Source organism: Vigna radiata, unplaced genomic scaffold (assembly GCF_000741045.1).
Source record: "Vigna radiata var. radiata cultivar VC1973A unplaced genomic scaffold, Vradiata_ver6 scaffold_149, whole genome shotgun sequence".
Lineage (NCBI taxonomy): Eukaryota > Viridiplantae > Streptophyta > Magnoliopsida > Fabales > Fabaceae > Vigna > Vigna radiata.
Genome location: NW_014542731.1, coordinates 137,107 through 153,942, shown reverse-complemented (window position 1 = coordinate 153,942; position 16,836 = coordinate 137,107). Strand labels below are relative to the sequence as shown.

The 16,836-nt window shown below is 33.9% G+C and overlaps 1 long non-coding RNA gene across 1 annotated transcript; it reads right to left on the bottom strand.

Annotated features, from left to right (window-relative positions):
- Positions 1-8,351: 8,351 nt before the first annotated feature.
- LOC111240937 lies at positions 8,352-9,534 on the bottom strand. Its single transcript, XR_002666605.1, has 2 exons — positions 9,303-9,534; positions 8,352-9,096 (listed from the first exon to the last, which is right to left on the bottom strand). It is a non-coding gene; the product is annotated as an uncharacterized LOC111240937 (long non-coding RNA).
- Between the last annotated feature and the right edge of the window lie 7,302 nt (positions 9,535-16,836).

The window sequence follows — 16,836 nt, the reverse complement described above, 5'->3', positions numbered from 1 at the left end:
GTATAGAATGTGCAATTATTAATTTCATAGCATGTACAACATACAACATGAAACTTCAAACCATTTGCTAGCCACAACAAAGTCTCAAAAGACCGTGGTTCTTTCAAAACTTCAGATTTGAACCAGGACAAGAATGTTCTGTTATGCTCCATCAGCTGTCATTTCTCTGATTGTCTTGGATACTTGTCCTTTACAACAACTTTGCGTACTTCCAAAAACAGGATCACTTCATCTGTGTTGTTTAATATGTATAGATGTGCTTCCATAAATTCTTCACGACTTTCCGTCACCACATTCACACCTCGGATGCTTTTACTTGTAGAACATCTATTCAACCATGATGTTGGAGGGACTCCTATCGGATTTGCTTTAGTCATATAATTAGAGCAAAACTCGTTACTTTCTTCAACAATATATCTTTCAATCATTGAACCTTCTAGACGATATTGCTTTTTGACGTAACCTTTCAAAATCTTCATATAACGCTCAATAGGATACATCCATCTTAAGTATACTGGTCCACGCAACTTTCTTTCTCTAACCAAATGAACAAGTAAATGCACCATGATGACAAAAAAGGACGGAGGGAAAAACATTTCACTGACACAAGATGATGATAATGTCGCTTTGAAGTTCATCTAACTTTCTAGGATCGATGACTTTACTACAAATTGACGAGAAAAATGAGCACAATCGAGTAATGGTCTGCCTAACTTTTTTGGGCAAAATTCCACGAATTACAACTGGTAAAAAATTGTTGCATTAAGACATGACAATTGTGAGAATTGATTCCAACAAGCTTTAAGTCCTGCATTGACACTAAGCTCTTGATATTTGAAGAGTATCCTTGTGGTACCTTGATACTCTTTAAACAAAGACAAAAACTTATCTTCTCTTGTCTAGACATTGTGTAACATGCAGGGGGCAAATAAGTACGTTTACCAATCTCTCTTGGTGTCAACTCTTCTTGGATCTTCATGTCAACCAAATCCAAGCGCGTATTCGCTCCATCTTTTGTTTTTCCCTGGATGTTTAGTAGTGTACCAATCAAGCTTTCACAAACACTCTTCTCTACATGCATGACATATATGCAATGTCTAACATCTAACTTTGACCAATATGGAAGATTAAAGAATATTGGTTTCTTCTTCCAAGGGCACGTTACAGAAGACTTCTTGAACGTTTTCCCAAATACATGATGTACTCTATTAACTTTTTCAAGAACTTCAAGTCCAGTAAGTGGAATAGGTGCATTGTCTTTCTCTTGTTCTCCATTGAATGCTTTCTTTAACCTTCGATATGGATGATTAAATTGTAAAAATCATCGATAACGCATATATAATGTCTTCCTTCTGTGTTTTAATTGATGAGTTGTAGTGTTTTCTTAACATATAGGACATGCTTTATAACCATTCACACTATACCCCGACAAATTACAGTAAGCTGACAAGTCATTAATGGTGCAAAATAACATGGCATGCATCATGAAAGTTTCTGAAGCAAAGACATCAAATATTTTAACCCCATCAACCCACAACAACTTCAAGTCTTCAACTAGTGGCTGAGATACACATCTATATCATTTCCAGGCTGTTTTGGACCAGATATCAACATTGACAACATCATGTACTTTCTTTTCATGCACAACCCAGGAGATAAGTTGTAAATTATCGGTATAACGGGCCAACAACTGTGGTTGGTACTTAAATTACCAGATGGGTTCATTCCATCAGTAACTAAGCCAAACCTAAGATTTCTACATTATTGACCAAATTGGGGGAATTCTTGATCAATATTTTTCCATTGCTTTGAATCAGCTAGATGACAAAGGAGCCCATCAATTGTTCTTTCATCTACATCCCATCTTAGGATTTTAGCGTCTTTGGGATTCGCGATCAAACGCTTAAGTTTGGCCACAAGTAGAAGGTACCAAACTACTTTCAAAGCATAACCATTTTGATAACCCATATTTTGGACACGTTTTCAAAACTTCATACTCATTCCTTTATAATATGCAACCATCCGGACATTCATGTATCCATTTATACTCCAAACCCATCAGACAAAGAATTTTTTTTGCATAATAATTACGATTGGGTAATGTATTTCCATCTGGCAGCATGTCATTCAACAACAACAATAATTCTGTAATACTCTTATCAGTCCATCCATCGGTCGCCTTTAAATTCATTAGCCTTAACACCGCTGACAACCGTGTGAACTTAGTTGAACCGGCATACAAAGGAGTCTCCGCATCAGTTGACATCGTTTCATACACATGCACTTGGACAAAAGCTTCCACATGTCCTCTAAATTGTCTTCTTTCGGTCGATCTTCCACATCCATGGTGGTATCATATACATTTTCAGTTAGAGAGACAGTTCGAAAGTCTATTAATTCGTTGTGTCATATACATGTTGTATAACTTCGTATGAAACCATCATAGAGAAGATGTTCCCTAATATCAGTTGCCTTCAAGTTCCTCCCATTCAAACAGTTTGCATAGGGACATCTAAACTTGACTTCATCATCACCACTTCTACTCGCATTACGTTGCGCAAACTCTATAAATTCTTCTACCCCTCTCTCGTACTTAGTGCTGATGCGTGGTAAATTAATCAACCCTCGATCAATATGCATGTTTACTGAAATTGTTTACACAATTTCAATAATCTTGAATGATCACTTTGATCGTGCTTGTATTCAAGGTGTGACCTTATCCCATTCAAGAAGATTCACTTTTTTTAGTTTATTAAACATATCAATTTTAAACAACATATCTAAAATTTCACAAAATTTTGCTAGCATTTCACATTGCTCTTCAGGTTACATGAAATGAAAGTGATTATAAATCACAATCAAATATGCACCCGAAGATCAATACAAAACACAACTACAAGATTTCATGAAATTTAAGACTCGTAAATTTAAATTGATATGTATTAGTAAACTATGAAAAAGTTATTGCTCTTCTTAAACTGTCCAACCGGACAATTCAAGATTCAATACTTATAAATTATTATTATTATCTCAAATGGGAGATAGTCAATAATTTTTGTATTGAATCTCAAACGGGAAACTAAGGCTAATCCACAACAACAATATATTCAATCTCAAATAATTACATGCAACATACAATATATTCAAGTAAACAATATATTGAAGCAAACAAATAATTACATGTTCATATTAAAAGGAAAATTTAGGAATAGGAACCTGGGAGCATGAAAGTCGGTCAACAATAAAGAATTTTCGCTTATAAGAAGCTATAACCTCATCACAAAAATGCAATATCTAGACAAAACCAAACAACACATTGGTTAGTCTCATTATTTCTAACCTTAAAAAGTTTATTTAATCACCAAATACCCCAATTTAAACAATTCAAAATTATAATCCATAATTTCTATACTTTTAATTTCTATATACCTAATTTAAAATTATACACCAATTTACATCATCAACTAATTTAAAATTATGTTCCCTTAATTTCTATATCCCTAATTAAAAATTATACATCAATTTACATCTTCAACCAATTTACATTTCCTAATTTCTATATTCCTAAGTTCAAAATTATACATTATCAAATTATACACAAATTCAACCTAATTTCTATATTCCTAAGTTCTATTCCCTAAGTTATTCCTATCAAACACACTGGACCATACCAAACCAACAAGAACATACCAAACCAACAATTACCATTAAACAAAAAAATGGAGGTGGTCTAAAGAACATATCGGACCAACAAGAACAACAACACCAATGGCGGATGAACAACAGCAACAGCAGTGACGAAGACGGTGGCGAAAGTGGAGCACTTGGTAGTGGCAACGACAGTAGTGGTGCAACGACGTGGCAGGGAGGCAAGGACTAGTGGCGAGGATGAAGAACAGTCGAAACCACGACACCCAGAGGTTGAGCCACTAACGGTAGTGGGGCACCTGACAATGGGAACTGAGAAGACGGGGGCGGTGGTGCAGTAGCATGGCGACGAGGCAAAGAGCAGTGGTGAACGGCGAGGCAGAGAGGTTTCACTTAGAGACTTGGGAAGAAGAACAATGAAACTAAATAGAGTTTTGGATTTTAACCCTCGAAGACCTAACTATAGGTACCGGTTAACATAAAAATTGAGGCAAAAACCCTAATATAGGCATCTGTTAAAATAGATTTGAAGCATAAACATTATACGACATCGTTTAATCTACAATAGATGCAATATCCCTCGACAAAATGAAGTTATTGGAACGTTCTTAACCAAAGAAAGTCAGTACCTAACAGGAGATACTGCCTCAGTTAGCCAGAGAACCGAGGTAGTATCCCTATTTGAAAAAGTAAACGTCTAATCTAGAGTTTAAAGTTGTCAGTTGCAGATGTTTATGCCTTGGTTCTCTGAGAAACCGAGGCAGTATCCCTCTTCAAAAAAACAAAAGTTTAATCTGTAGTTTAAAAGTTGTCAGTGGCACGGGTTTATGCTTTGGTTCTCTGAGCAACCTGTTAAATCCCTAGCAAGTGTACCAGATCGTTATCAAGTAATATAAAACGGGTAAGTCCGAGTATCATTTCCCAAAGGACTCTTAGGCCTTAACTTTCATGTAAACTAATCGCATAAGACTTTAGAAGAAATTAATTTTAGGGCTTGGATGCAGAACAAAAATAAACATGCAATATGCAGTAATCAATTAGCTAGAAGAAACTATGGATGAATGGAATTGTTGGGGTTTACAATTTCATCTTATCCACCCTCTTATATCTACTCTTCTTATTTAATTCGCTTATTTATCATATTGTCATGCAAACTTTCTTAGTCTACCCTAAACCCAATCTCTTGGCGAAAATAGCCTATTATTAATTACTGGCTTGCTATCTCTAGCCTCCCCTAGTAACTAACAATGCATGATAAACGGAAGCAAAATACAATTCATCGTCCTACCCCTATCTCTAGGCGGTATTAGCATAATCAAGGAATTCCCCCCAATTCATGACATTATTGTACGTCTCCGTATCAATAAAGACAAACAACATTTACCGAATGAGTTAAACGATAAAAGCATTAAGCAAAGGTAAGGAACCCAACAATTGATAATATAAGCATATGCAAGCATATAAAGAAAATAAGAATTTTGATATAAGAGAGTTTCAAAAGATTACATTGTTCCCCAACAACAAAAGGTTTAGTTCACCATGGACATGGTGAAACTAGATGGAATACAATGGAAGAATGAAAGAATAAACCCTAAATTTGGTAGATTGGAGCCTAAGCATCCAAGGAACCTCCTCCAAGGTGTGTAGAACAACTCTGGACGTTTCTGCCTACCAAAAGATTATAATTTAAATCACACTAGGGCTATTTATGGACCAAAAAAGTAACAGAATTCAAGCCCAAGCCTAAGCAGACAACCGCTCAGCGCCTAATTTAACCGCCCAGCGGTTTCTCCTTAATCGCGTCACCGCTCAACGGTTTGCCTCTAATCGATCTGGTCACTCAACGTTGGATTTGGACATTGAGCGGTTCACTCGATTCTTCCTTTCATCCTTTTTCTTCTTCTTTCATGAGTTTAAGTCCACCTTGCTTCACTTCCATCTTCAATTCACATCAAAACCCTGCAAAAAATGCAAAAACAAGCATAATATCTCTAAAACCAACTTTTGACTCTCACATGACTCAACTAAGTGTTTTACTTGATTTTAAGCTCATTCTAAACCATAAAGGGTGTATTTTGATATCAAATTTAAACATGAGAATAACGATTTTTAGACCGTTATCACAACCGAGACAGTAAACCTGTCTCCAAATATATGTTAAGTCAAATATTATTTTTTTAAGAAGTCAAAAAAAGTTTTCTACCTCGGTCCTTTGACCAACTAAGACAATATACCCTTTTAAACAACATATTCAAAAGAACCGAAACGTATAATGTCTTTAAAATTACATCTTTGTTATCATGTTTATACTTCAATTTTTCGAAAACCAAAACGTAATAGGCAATTTAAAAACTTTATTTTTTACTAATGCAATACATGAGTAACTTTTTAGAATAATTGAGGAAGAAAAATATTTATATATATGGATTCATTAGGAGATAAAAGAATCAGCTAATTTGAAAAATTTTTAGAAGGCTAAGTGTAGTGAATTCGAGTTTTACTTATTTTATTTTATTTTTCTTCAAGGGAATACTAATACCTCTTATCCCCAAAATTTTATATATATAAAGGTTGATCTAATCCTTTTACAGGTAAGTACATGGTACCATAAGATATAAATTTTTTATATGCATAATCAAATAACATTTAACAACTTAGACACATCCTTTCCCAAAAAAAAAAAATTATTTACATGAATTTCCATACAAGAATTTTGTTATAATAACAGTGAGGGAATGCTGAACTGTAAATATTTATTTAACACCAAAAAGAAATATTTTTATCGTAAAGTACAAAATAATTTGAAATGAATAATGAGAGATGTAAAGATCGAAAGCTACATAATTTTTCCCCCTTTTTTATGCTACATAAATTGTCTACTGGAATGTGTGATGTTAAAGTGTTTAACTATCACATCGTAAGTTTACAAGGGAGAGATTAACCTTACGTAACCTTATATTATTAACGAAACATTCGTTTCTCTTCAAATCCATATAGAATCAAACATGGATGTCATATAACTAAGAAAGGGTTAGTTAGATTTGCTGGTGTTGATAGAGAGTGTTCCTATACTGGCTTCTGGTGCTCAGCAAGTTGTTTTAAGCACACCAATAATAGACCCACTTGCCTCACACCAGTGGACCAAAACCACGTATACATTGTCGTACCATTGTATTTGTACCATGTATGGACCAAAACCAAGCACAGATAAGGCAATTAGGATAACGAAGGACAGAAAGGGAGTGGGACAGGATACGAATCCTATGAGGGAAATAGGAGTTGTATAACTTAGCTTTGTAAATTACAGTCATAGTTTGAGCCTTATTATTATTGGGGAGTTTTTCGCAATAGAGTTGCGACTATAGGCAATTTACTACATATAAAGGAGTAGTTATGCGTGTCATGTGCTATATGAAAGTTCTAAGTAGTTTCATGTGATATATGAAAGTTAAAGGAATAATCATATATAAACGTGAATATATAGATTTGAAAGTTTAAGACATAACTCATAAAGTGAATAGCTAGTTATAGAAGGCTGTGTAAGCTCTTCTTATATACTCACAAAATAAAGATATTATTATAATGGATATTATAAAAGGTTAAATTAATTTATAGTTTTTAAACTTAAATAAAAAAATTAGAATTCATCCATATCTTAAATTTAATATATTTTATTTTTAAACTTTAAAAATAAATTTGATATAATTTTTTAACCAATTATATATATATATATATATATATATATATATATATATATATATATATATATATATATATATATGATAAATAGAGGTGTATATCTAGATATATAAGTTTAAATATAAACCATGTAAAATATTTTTAATTAAAATATCTCTCAACCAGACTCTTAATCTNTAAACTTTAAAAATAAATTTGATATAATTTTTTATACACACATATATATATATATATATATATATATATATATATATATATATATATATATATATATATATTTGATAAATAGAGGTGTATATCTAGATATATAAGTTTAAATATAAACCATGTAAAATATTTTTAATTAAAATATCTCTCAACCAGACTCTTAATCTTTACATCTTATATATCTTTTAGGTTTAAACTTCTTTTTGGTCTCTAAGTTATGAGTGGATGTTCAGTTTAGTCCCCGCTTTTAAAAATGTAAACATTTAGTTCCTAAGTTATAAAAAATGTATCAAATGAGTCCTTTTTTGATGTTCATGGTCAAAGTATAAAGAGCAATCTAAATTGCTGTTATTATTAAGAAACAAATCAGAGCAATCTAAAAATGTAGCAGTTGTTAAGAAACAACCAAAAACAGTATTTCAAGTCAAAAAAGGACTCATTTGATACAATTTTTATAACTTAGAGACTAAAGATTTACATTTTTAAAAACGGAGACTAAACTGAACATCCGCTTATAACTTAGGGACCAAAAAGAGGTTTAAACCTATCTTTTACATTGAAATAAAAGTTGTAAAATAATTTTAAAATTATGTGGATAGATAGAACTTGTAAAATTTAAATTAAAACTTGATATAGTGAATGTGAATCCGAAATAAACTTAACACACCGTTTGGATTGAGCAGGACAAAAGAAAAAAGAGAAAGTAAGACTAATGTATCAAAAGTTCATAATAATTCTTAGGTTAAACCACTTCAGAGGTTCCTATTTTCGCGTTTTTTTTTCAATTTAGTCCTTGACTTATTTTTTTTGCCAATTAAGTCCTTCAGAGTGAAAAATTGAAAGAAATTGACCCTTACCGTTAAATGAAGTTAACGGAGTTAAGTTTCACCTTACTTGTGATCACGTGGTTCACGCTGACGTAAAAATATTTTATTACCTGGAATTTTTTTTAAAAAAATAAGTTTTTTATGGGAATAAGGCACACTGTTCTGGTCCGAAGAGGTGCAAGGAGAAGGCACATTGTTCTGGGTTTCTGCAATTTGAGATTTTTACGAATGGGGTTTTGTGTTTAGGATTCTTCGTGGTTTCTGTTTTCTGATGCAGGTGGAAGGCGTAGGAGTTAACGATTTAGGGAAGGTGAAGGCGCGAATTGGGGTCACGCGATTCTAGGGTTTCTCTTTCTGATTTTGGGATGAACTGTGTTGATTTTCTAGGTTTGCAGATTAAGAACCGCTAAGGAGAAAACATGATTTGCGGTTGTTCATTGCTGATTGCGTTTATGGGGACACTGGATCCCTTATGTGTCGTGGCAGAGGTGCAATTGTTCGTTGCTGATTGCTTTTCTGGATGAGGGGAGAACTCGTGGTGGAGGTTTGGATGACGCTGCTTGCGGCGTGAAGAAGAGGCTTTGGGTGGTGGCGCGTTTCGCTCTGCTGTAGAGGTGGCAAGGCACTGACGGTGGCTTGCGATATTGCCTTCATCTCTCCAAGCAATCTTCTTGTACATCGTCGGAATATCCAACCTCACCTTCAATTTTTCCCACTGCCACCACAACACACACGGTCAAGTTCTAACAACCCAAGATAAAAAAAAATAAAAAAAAAAAAAATTGGAAAACAGAACAATCACACCCATGCCCTAAAACAAAGACCAATCAATTTAAGAGAAAACAGGGTATTTGCTTGCAAGCGGCATTTAATCAATCAATTTAAGAGAAAACAGGATATTTCAAGAAACAATACCCCCACCTTTCAGCTTCAGGAGCACTCTTTGAAGACGATGAAGATCTAATGCCAACGGGCAAGCCCGTTGGAGCCAAATCCAATAACCTTCCTCTCTCTCTCAAACCCTCCACTGTTGGAGGCGACGAACAGCGGTGGGGGAGGCGCGGCAAGCAGTAGTAGCAATGGTGGAGATGCAGAGGAAGAAGAAAATTGGACGCAATGAAGGATATACAATAAAAAATATTTTTATTGTTTAAAATATTGCCACATATACATAATAAAACAAATATTAAAAGGTTTTGTAGATGTCACGTAAAGATATCTTTCCACCTCATTCCAACAACTAAGCTTAAACTTAACTCGTTAACTTGATTTAACGGTAAGGATTAATTTTTTTCAATTTTGCAATCTTTGGGATTAAATTGGTAAAAAATAAAAGACGGGACTAAATTGGGAAAAAACACGAAAATAAGAACCTCTGGAGTGATTTAACCTAATTCTTACCATGATCTTATTTAGAGATTGACATAAAAAAATAAAAGTCGAACTGGTTGGATAATGCAGTGAATTATAAATATAATATTGGTTAAACTATAATTAAAAAATGAATACGGATTAAAATTCAAAAATAATTAATTACGAAGTATTTATCTTTAAAAAAATTAAAAAATAATATTTAAAATTAAAATCAATAAATAAATGGAAATTATTTATAATTTTTTTCTCATATAAGTTTTAAAAATTAAAATATCAATAGTAGGACTTGATGATAATGTCGATCCAAAATTGAGACTAGTTATTTCTTCTAAGGAGGCTAGGATGTAAGATATATATGAATTTAGGGTTCGGTTTCAATGAAGGTGAAAATAATTCAGGACATGAGATTTTAATGTGATGATTGTAATTTAAATATTCCTTCATTGTATGTGGAATTAAAATTAGGGTTTGGCTGATTTAGTAAAGAGATTGTGATTGAGTGTTGTTGTTATTGTTGAGTAAAGTTTGTCATCTTTTGTAAAGATTTAAAGGAAGTGTTCATCCTTTGTGAAGATTAAAAAGAGGTGGTTATCTTTCGTGAAGTATTTGGAGGAGTCGTTCGTCCCTTGTGACTTAAGGGGAAACAAGTTTCATCTCTTGGGGTAACAAAAGAAGTGTTCAATACCTTAAACTTGTTTATTTCTTTGTGATTGTAACAATTTATTGGTTTTGTGATTGTGGATCATTAATTCTCATTTGAGATTAACAACTGGACGTAGGATCCTTGTGATCTGAACCACCATAAAATCACTTGTGTAATTTTCTCTATTCCTTACTCATTTTGTTTAATTTATCATTAAGGAATTTGAATTACAAAAGAAAATTATTAGAGGCACAATTTGCGATAAGAAACCAATTTATCCCCCTCTTGGTTTGTTGTTCATGTTAACTATTCCGTTAAATCGCTCTAACAAGACAAAATTAAGCTTTTAAAATTAGGGAGAAGAAAAAAAAATGAAATGACAATGAAAAATGAAAGGAAAGAATCACTCTTTCTATGGGAGGAAACACACAAAAGATGGGAAAATCCGTTTGTATAGCGAAAGGTTCTATAAGAACTTAGGAGAATCACTCTCATTAAGATACAATAGTTAAAACTAATATTTTTCAAAAACATTTCACCTGTATTCTTTGATGATAATGGTTAAGCTTATTGAAAGCTTTAGCCAACAAAATTACAAAAGAATCAATGGTTGATTGTAACTACAATTAGTGGCAACCAAAAGTCAGCAAAAACATTCAAATTTGCATCCTTTTGGTCTATAAATGTTGACCATTAAGTGACCAATTGAGTCTTTATTACAACTTGAAATAAAAACAAAATAAAGGCCATTAACTGATTAACCCAAAACATAGTTTGGTCAGCCAATTTTATAAAGGATTAGGTCATTAGTTAAACAAATTAATTACTTAAGAAAAAAAATAGCAGCCAAGTGGCACTTTAGTCTTCCTCCATATGGCTAATGATGTAATTAACCACCTTGGTCTTTTTTTGATGAACCTTGTGCTTGTATTTCATTAATATGGACAACACTTGTTGAAGATCTTCCTTTGCTTTCTTGCTTTGGCCTTTATTATAGGTCCTCCAAGTTCTTCAAGTGGATCCTTGCCCTTGCACATGGTCACGTCTCCATCAATAGAGAGATTCAAGACGTAATGGAAAAGTAACATTATGAGACTTTGGAGGATCTTATTCACAAAGCCACCAAAGTGGAAAAACAACTTTAGAGAAGAAGCTCTTACAGAAAGATGTCTAACTCATGGGGCTTAATTCAACTTTTGAAATGAAGGTGTGTCAAGGGGCTCCAAAGTGTCTCTTGAACTTTCACCTAGGGTCGTTAGTTTTCTTGCATCTGTACATTCCATTTTATATTCCATATATTTCTTAATTTTGTTCCCTTTTATAGATCTTTGTGATATATAGGTAATTTTGATGCATATTAGTTAAATCTTTCTTTGGTTTAGGAGCATTTCTGCATAGAATTTAATAAAATTGTTTTAGAAGATTTTTACCTAGAAGCTTGGGTAAAGGTAATCTAGGGAAAATTTTTCTAGGAATGAATTTATTTCTAAGCTTGTCCATTGTGACTCACCTTTCTTTCCTAGGGGCTACTTGGAACACCTATACTCTTTGTTTCTTTCTAGAAATCCAATACCCAAAAAGAAAACCTTGTTTGTGAAAATCTTGCCATTCACAATTGTGAAGATCTTTTGAAAACCTTTGTGAAATTACTTTCTACTTCAAAGCATGAGTGATCAATCTCATCATTCTAGTGTACTTGGGACTGTGAGGGATAACCAAGAAGGTGTTTATTTGGTCGATGAACTTCAACACTAAAGCCAAGAAATTAATGAGTTGAAGAACATTTTTTCCCAATTCATGACGAATCAAAGTAAGGAAAAACAACAAAGAGGAAACCTCACAAAGAAGGAGGAAGTACACTAGAGAAATTTCCCCCTCTTCTCGCAAAAATGAGGGCTATAGTAACCATCACCATGATATTTTTACCTATCCCTACCTAGGAGATCCCATAGACATGGATATAGTATAGAAGATTACCTAGATTGGGAGATGGAGGTTGAGCAATTTTTTAGTGCCATCATATTAGTAAGGAAAGGAGAGTACCCCTAGCTACTTTAAGTTTCCAAAGTTCTAGAATGTATTAGTGGACTTCCTTGGTTAAAGACCATCAAATCAATAACTTTCCCAAGTCCACTATTGGAATGACCTTAAGACTACCCTTAAAGGAAGGCAAGTACCTTCTTATTATGATAGGTAATTGATGGACAAGCTTCAAAGAATCCAACAAAAGAACATGAGTGTTGAAGAATATAGACAAAAAATGGAGTTGCTCATGTTGAAGGTTGTGATTAGGAAGAACCAAGCATAACAATTGCTAGGTTTCAAAGTGGTTTAAATTATGATATTAGGGTTAGGGCAGAGTTTTTACCTTATAATGACCTAGTCCAACTAAGTATTAAGGTCAAGCAACAATTAAAGAAGAAAACCTCGTCTAAGAAAGACTACCCTAGCACATCTTACCTTAGAAAAGATTCAAAGAAGGAGGGCTATCCCTCCAAATCAAAATATAAGGGAGGGATAGGGAAAAGGAAAAGGAGACATATCTCCAAAAGGAACCTTCAAAACGGGTGTGAAGTACCACCTTTGGAGGGAGATTGTTTTATGGTTGGAAGGTTGTTAGGTAGCATGAATAAAGAGGAGGATGAAAACCAAAGAAAAAATATTTTTCATTCTAGATGTTTGGTTATGGGAAAGGTGTGTACACTCAATCTTGGTTTGGTGACAACTATACACCCTAGTCTTTATGCTTTGCAATGGTTGAATGAGGATGGAGAATTGGTGTTGAATAAGCAGGTGAACATTTTCTTTATAGGTAAATATGTTGGTGAGTTAGTATATGATGTGGTACCTATGGAGGTGAGTCACTTGTTGGGAAGGCCTTGGTAATATGATAGAGAGGTAACCTATGATGTTCTAACCAATAAGTATTCTTTCTTGTTTAAAATGTAGAAGGAGTCCCTAAAACCTTTATCTCTTAGAGCAATTTGTAAGGATAAAATTAAGATGAAAGTGAAAAAAAGAGCAAGAGAGAAAAGAAGGAAGAAAGGAAATTCTAGAAAAAAGGTAAAGAAAAGGAAAATAAAAAAAATAAAGAGTTGCAAAAGCCTTTTCTTGAGAGAAAAAGAGGTAAAGAAAGTGTTGTTTAGGAAACAACCTTTATATTTTCTTATTCCTAACAATATTTGTTTGTCTTTTGCGCACATTTCTTTGTCTTTAGGTATAAAACTTCTCAAGGAAATTCCTCATAGCTTACCTCTTAAAAGGAGTATTGTACATAACATGGACCTTATTCCTCGTGCATCCCTTCCTAATAGGTCAACCTATAGGAGCAATCCGGAAAATACTAGAGAAATAGAAAAGAAAGTAGAGCAACTCATGGAGAAAGGATGGGTTAGAGAGAGCTTGAGCCCATGTGGCATGTTGATAATCATTGCTCCTAAGAAAGTGGATCATGGAGGATTTGCTTTGATTGTCAGGCCATCAAAAACATCACCATCAACTATAGAAATCCTATTCCTAAACATAATGGTTTGGCCCATTCCTAAGAATGTAAGTGAAGTGAGAAGTTTCCATGGCTTGGCTAATTTCTATAGGAGTTTTGTCCTGAATTTCCACACCAAAAGATCCCCATTAAATGAAATTGTTAAGAAAGATGTGAGGTTTAAGTGGAAAAGGAACAATAAAAGGCTTTTGATAGTCTCAAAGGCAAACTCACACATGGACCTATGTTAGCTTTACTAAATTGTAAAAGATCTTTTGCGATATAGAGTGTGATGCTTCAAATGTTGGCATAAGAGGTGTTCTTTTGCAAGAAGGTCACCCTATAGCTTATTTTAGTGAAAACTTGAAAGAGATAGTGGGAAATTATTCCACTGATGACAAGAGCTATATGCCTTAGTGAGAGCCTTAAGCACTAGGCAACATTATTTGCTTTCTAAGGAATTTTTAATTCATATTGATTATGAATCCCTTAAATACATTAAAATTCAAGGAAAGCCCAGTAAGAGTAATTCCAAATAGGTAGAATTTATTGAATAATTTCCTTATGTTATTAAGCATAAACAAGGCAAGGCAAATGTTGTAGTTAATGCCTTATCTAGGAGACATGCCTTATTGTCCATGGTTGAAACTAGGGATGACAACGGATCGGGTTTTGGCCGAATAGTGCGATACTTGAACTCGACCCGTATGTAAAAAGTGTACTCGCTACCCGCCGGGTACCCGCATAAAAAAAACCCGCGGATTTTTTTCAACCCGTGGATATTCGTTGGATATCCGTTAACAGTGTCGGTATTATTATTCAAACCCAATTTTTGATCCAAACTCTATTTTCCATTCTTTTTCAAAACTTATAAACCCTAGATCTTCACTTCAAAACTCTGATCTACACCAAAATATTTCATATCTGCACCAAAACATATCAGATTTGCACTCAAGGATCTCAGATTTGTATAAAGGATCTCAGATATGCGCTAAAGGATCACATATCTACACCAAAGAGTCTCAGATCTGCCTCTCGTCGTCGCTCCCGACACGTTTCAGCCTCTCAAGCTCTACGAATGGGATCACCTGTTGTTGGCAGAAGAAGTTGTTGCGGATGGAGCCGTGAATGGTGGAAGAAGAAGCTGTCACGGACAGAGCCGTGAATGGTGGAAGAAGAAGTTGTCTCGAACGGTGCCGTGAATGGTGGAAGAAGAAGTTGCCACGGACGGAGCCGTGAATGGTGGAAGAAGAAGTTGCAAACGCTGCGACGACAGCGGCAACGTGAGGCGTCGTTGAAAACGATGGTTCTTGTTATTGGTAGGTGGTGGAAAGAAGAAGGGAAAGGAATATTGAGAAAGAAGAAGAAAGAAGAAAGGAAGGAGGTTTGAAAGAGAAGTCTGAGAGAGAAGAAGAAAAATGAAGAAGTGACCTTTTACTTCCTCTGCAACACCAAATATTTTAATTTTATTTTGTAATTTTATATTTTAATTTATTTTGTAATTTCATAAAAAAAGTAATGGGTAAAATTGGAATTTTGTTTTTTAAACGGGTAGCAAATACCCGTAGGTACGGATAATGTGATATCCGTACCGACCTGTTAACGAGCGGGTATTAAATTACCCGTTACCCGCTACCCACGGGTACCTTTTGCCCACGAATATTAAATATCCGCAACGGGTTTCGCCCGCGGATACCCGCAGGTACGGGTATTATTGCCATCCCTAGTTGAAACTAAGTGCTTGGTTTTGAAATGCTTATGGAATTGTATGATGATGATCATGATTTTTAAAAAATTTATAAAGATTGTGAAAAGGGAGCTTCTAATGATTTTTATCCACAAGATGATTTTCGTTTTAAGGGAATTAATTTGTGTGTGTTTAAATGGTTAATGAAAGAACTATTTGTTAAAGAAGCTCATGAAGGGAGTTAATGGAACATTTTGGGATTCAAATGATATTAGATATATTACATGATCATTTCTTTTGGCCTCAGATAAAACATGATGTGTTTTCATTTTGTAATAGATGCATTAATTATAAGCATACTAAATCTAAATCCATGCATCATGGAATATTTATGCCATTACCTATTCCTAACCGTCCTTGGATCGATATTTCTACGGATTTTGTTTTTACGCTTCCATGATCTAAAGGAGGAAAATATTTTGTTTTTGTTGTTGTAAATAGGTTCTCAAAGATGGCTCACTTCATTTTGTGCCATAAAAGTGATGACGCCAACCACGTGGCCAATTTTTTTTTTCAATGAAATGGTGAAACTACATGGTATTCTAAGGAGCATTATTATTTTTGTTTTTAAATTTTCAAGTTACTTTTGAACTCGATGTCTTTCGGCTTTTTTTTAAGATTTCTTTGGTGACTTAAACATTTCTGCCTATATGTAGGAATACCAAATACATATGTAGACACCTTTGAGTCATATTATATGCTATTGCATTCTTTAAGAGAGGATTATCTTAAGTCTTGGATTAAATTTTTGTGGTGAATCTTCACTTGACTATCCTATTTTGTATTCTTCTTTGATTCATTTTCTTCGCGTCTCTTAAGGGTTCAAATTTAAAAGTAATCGTACTCTTTCTTGGACATGATCATATCAATACCACTAATCATTACCATGCTTCCTTGTGAATATTAAGGTATCTAAATGGTTCTTTTGGAAAAGAAATTTTCCTTACTGCTAACAAAAACTCTAGATGTGTTGATACTTGACATTTTATTACTAGATACATTTGTTAACATAAAATCGTCAATGCACCTAAACGTGCTCATGTTTATAAGTTTTACCAAATAACATTAAAATGAGATAATAATCTGAAAACAACTTATGATGAAAACACAAGACTTAGAACTAAAATCCCCAACATAGAAAACCTTAGGAAAACACTTAGGTTCTTAGGAATTAAAAAAAAATTTAGGTTAAAACACTCAGACGCTATGC